This window comes from Canis lupus, chromosome 2, assembly GCF_048164855.1.
Source record: "Canis lupus baileyi chromosome 2, mCanLup2.hap1, whole genome shotgun sequence".
NCBI lineage: Eukaryota > Metazoa > Chordata > Mammalia > Carnivora > Canidae > Canis > Canis lupus.
In genome coordinates this window covers 79,421,235-79,425,546 of record NC_132839.1, presented here as the reverse complement: position 1 = coordinate 79,425,546, position 4,312 = coordinate 79,421,235, and the positions used below count along the sequence as shown (strand labels likewise).

At 37.5% G+C, this 4,312-nt stretch overlaps 1 non-coding gene across 1 annotated transcript; it reads right to left on the bottom strand.

The window, feature by feature from the left end:
* Nucleotides 1-2,311: 2,311 nt before the first annotated feature.
* Nucleotides 2,312-2,418, bottom strand: LOC140624162 (U6 spliceosomal RNA). The gene has a single exon (XR_012023682.1). It is a non-coding gene; the product is annotated as a U6 spliceosomal RNA (small nuclear RNA).
* Between the last annotated feature and the right edge of the window lie 1,894 nt (nt 2,419-4,312).

Here is a 4,312-nt window from a genome sequence, read left to right as displayed (position 1 = left end):
ACTTGAAATTTTCTAGAACTCAAGAAAGAAGAAGGTTGAAAAAAAACTCCCGAAAATCCTCTTTACCTGTCTATGAATCTGTGTCTAGCTAGCTAGCTGTCTGTACATCTATCTGTGCATCTATCTCTCCATCTGTCCCTACATTCATCCCTCTATCCATCCATTCATCTACTTGTTCACTTATCCAGCTAAGCCTTTCTCTTCCTCTCTCATCTATCTTCTATCTATCTATCATCTATCTATCTATCTATCTATCTATCTATCTATCTATCTATCTATTTTATTAATCTGTAAAATATATAATCATAGCTGTATCTGTTCATTTATCCACCCAACTCTCCTCCACATATCCATGTATCACTCTCTTTATATTATATCTCCATCTATCCAACTATCCATCTACCTTGCCATCCATTTATACATTTATTTATCTATGTATCTATCTATCATCTCATGTGCCCACCCCCATGACATCAGGGATAGGCTTTCATTCAACCTTTGTGTAAATTTATCCAGGAACAAAAAACTCACCATTTTACCTGGTAGCCTATTCCCTAATTGTCCACATTTAGTTACTTAGAAGGTTAACTGCATTTTTATGATTTCCATTCATTAGTCATGGAGTCTTTTTCAAAATGAATCTACTACCCCCTTTCATCTGAAAAAATCTCTAGATTTACAAAGAGAGTTAATCTTTTTATCCAACTTTTTGTTCACTACCAAATATAAATCTCCCTTTTCAATGGTTGTGGTTTTCTACTATTGTTCTATACTACTTCTTTACCTCACATGCCCGAAGTTCATCACTGTCCCTTTTACCTAAATAAATTTCTGTGCCAGATTTAGAAACAAAGAAATCTTAGAAAAGTAGCTTATGGTGCATTCATTCCTTAAATATTGAGACCAATCTATGATTGACAAGCATGAAAATGTTCCTTTACATATTATATTGTTTTTTTGCTGCTTAATGCACTACTACAATCTTAGCAGCTTAAAATAGCACACATTCATTATCTCAATGTTTCTATGAGTCAGGAATCTAGGCATCATAGCTTAGCTGGGCCCTCTGCTCCAGATATTGCAAGGCTGCAATGTGTGTCATTGAACTGTGTTCTCATCTGGAGGCTCAACTGGGAAGAATCTACTTCCAAGCTGACCCAGGTTGTTGGCAGAGTTCAGTTCCATGCGTCTGCAGAAATTCTGTGGCTTCGTGCTGGCTCATAGCTAGAGGCTTCCCTCAGATCCTTGAAGCTTCCATCAGCAACTCACTATGTGAAAGTCTTAACATAGGTCCTTACTTCTTCAAAACCAGCAAGGGCGAAATCTCTAGAGTAAGTCTGCTGGCAAGATGAAGTCTTATATGTAAAATAATCATGGGAGTCATGCCTCATCACTTGGGCCATATTCTGTTGGTTGGAAACAAGTCACAGGTACCTCCTACATTTAAAGAAAGAAGATTAAAATAACCATATGATTTACTAGGAGGCAGAGATCACAGGGGCTCCCTTTGAGTCTTTTGCTGAACACGTAATGAATCAAAATAACATCAAATGATATAGGATGTGAGTACATGATGGTGGTTTCTTTGTCATGTTTCATCGAACTGAGAAAACAAAAGTGTCATGAAGTGTTTTCATTTTCTTGGGAGTAGGGGCCGAGTCCTGAGATGTGGTTGACTGAGTGAATTGCCTCCGTACTTCAGTCTTCTCTGTGGTCTGCCCTTTTCCGCACATGTGAGCAGAGCCTGTTCACTGTGAGCACTGCTTACCTTGCTATTTGAATCTAAGTCCAGAAGTGGTACTTGTTACGTTACTTTTATAGGGCTGTCATAACAAGTTGCCACAAACTTGGTGGTTTAGCGCAACAGAAATATATTCTCTCCGGTTCTGTACAGCAGAAGTCCAAAACCAGGGTTATCATCCGGGTTAACTGCTTCCAAAGCCTCCAGGGAAGAACGCTTCCTTCCCTCTTCCAACTGGTAATGGCTTCAAGCATTTCAGTCTCTGCCTTTATCTTCAGATGGTTCCTCCCTCTGCATCTGTGTCTGCCCCTCTTCTCTCTAAGTACTCCTATTTCTGGATTTAGGGCCCCCCAGCCACAGTTATCCAGGATAATCTCATCTTGAGTTCCTTCAACAGTTAGATCTGCAAGACCTTTTTACTGAACAAACTTACTCTCACAGGTTCTGAAATGTGGACGTCTGTTTTTAGCAACCACTAGTCAACCTACTACATCTGCTTTGGCTAATGACAGGCTTAGCGGATGTGATGTGGCCTAGCGCTTTGATGGGGCTTTCTCTTTCTCTCTTTCTAGTAGTGTGGAACGCTTCAAGAATTTGCATGTCATCCTTGCACAGGAGCCACACTAATCTTCTCCATATTGTTACAATTTTAGCATATGTGTTACTGAAGTGAGCATGCAGGCTCCCTCTCATGCACTTCCTCTTGTACACATCTCCATAAAAAGTATGTACTTGAGCTAGGTACCTGGTCACAGGAGCAGGGAAACATGTCGATGTTCTAAGATGGAGCATCCCAGCCATATCCAGACTATCACTGAACCCTAAGCTTCTTTGTAGATGCTAGATAGAGTCCAACTAAACTAAACACAGCAACCCCAACAGGCCCTATCAAGATCATCTAAACTCCACAAGCTTATGCAAGAAATAAATATTTACCATTGTATGCCACTGTAGTCCTGTGGTTGCTCCTTAGGCAACAACTAATTAACTATGTGTGAATATGTAGTTTTAATCCCTTTAATTCTTCAGGACACATTCTATGGTATATATTCCTACCATCTTCCCTTACTTCAGAAATAAAAGTTTCCACTTCTGACTCATGTATTTTCTCTGAGCAAAACCTGCTCCCAGAAAAGCATCTGCAGCAATTAATGCATGCTAATATGAAAATTTAAGTCATTTAAACTTGTCTCAGGCTTATTTAATTTGCCATTAATAAGGTAAAGGCTATGAGATGGGTACTATTACCATGCCAGTCTCAACCCACAAGAACGCTGAGACACAGATGGTTGAGTTAAGTGGCCCAGAGTCACACAGTTAATAAGCAGTGCAGCTTTGTACAATCCAAACTAAGTTCCAGAGATGCTGTACTTACCCTAAAATCTCATATCCATGAAGACAGAATAAGACAGCACTCCTCGACTCAAGAGTGTCGAACATTAATGGACAGAAGACAGATGGAGGAAGGCCATTTTAAGAAGGGTTCCTGAAGTATAGATTTTAAAAATACTTTTCTCAGACCTTCGGGAAATCTAGGGGGCCTATATTTCTGTTATGGTACTTATCTCTATCCAGCCCAACCCTATTAGTACTAATGCAAGAATGTACCTTTTATTATTAGCCACATGCCCCTTGAGAGCCCACTGAATATTTGTGGAATTCAAAACCCTTTTTAAAAATTCATAATCTATTTTATGTTCCCTAAGCACTCAATCATATATTAGTTTTGATTTTCCCCTCAGAGGCTTGTTGATGTGGTGTAAATATTGCCTGGTCTAGCCTTATAGAGTGTGTAAGTAGTATGTTCCCTCCATTTATTGATTTTTCCATTTGCTTACATTCACAATGCATATTAATACAAATCTAACACTAATGTGTAATCCACATTCTTTGAAATACATGTAGCATAGAATTTTAATAAAGAGATTAAAATTTTAAAATTCAAATATGCATTATATATGCCAGCAAAGTATAAAGCAATTTTAATGTGTTAGGACAAAATGATTATGCAATGTAAAGATAAAAGGAGAGACGTTGGACATGGAGCTAATTGTTTTTCAATATTGGCTCCAGTATTTCCTTGGTGTTGGACCTTGAGATTGTTACTTAGCTCTTTTAACTGCATTTTTCTTTTCTGTATACATGTAATAACTCATGTTAATGGTGATGAATGTAAATTATTTTAATCACCTGAAAAAAACAAGATAATAGAATTTCTTTCATATCCTTTACCTCTTTCTCCTCCAAAAATCTCTGCCATATTTACTGTTGATCTCTTGGTGCCTGGGAAACAATGTTTCTTCTACTTACTGTCTTCCTTATAAAATGGAAATAAAGTTAATAGCTACTAATATTAGTATTATCTTTATGATCCTAGATGTGGAGACATAGACAATATCATTCATTTTCTAAGCTAATTCTCACGTCTTACTTTTGAAGGGTTTATCTAAACTAGGGTAGTCTTTAGTTTCACATCTATTTTATTTTTGTGTATGTGTGATTACCTTATGAAATTTAAAGGATTTTTTTTTATTTTAAAAATTCTTAGGGTAGGATGTACTATATAGTGAT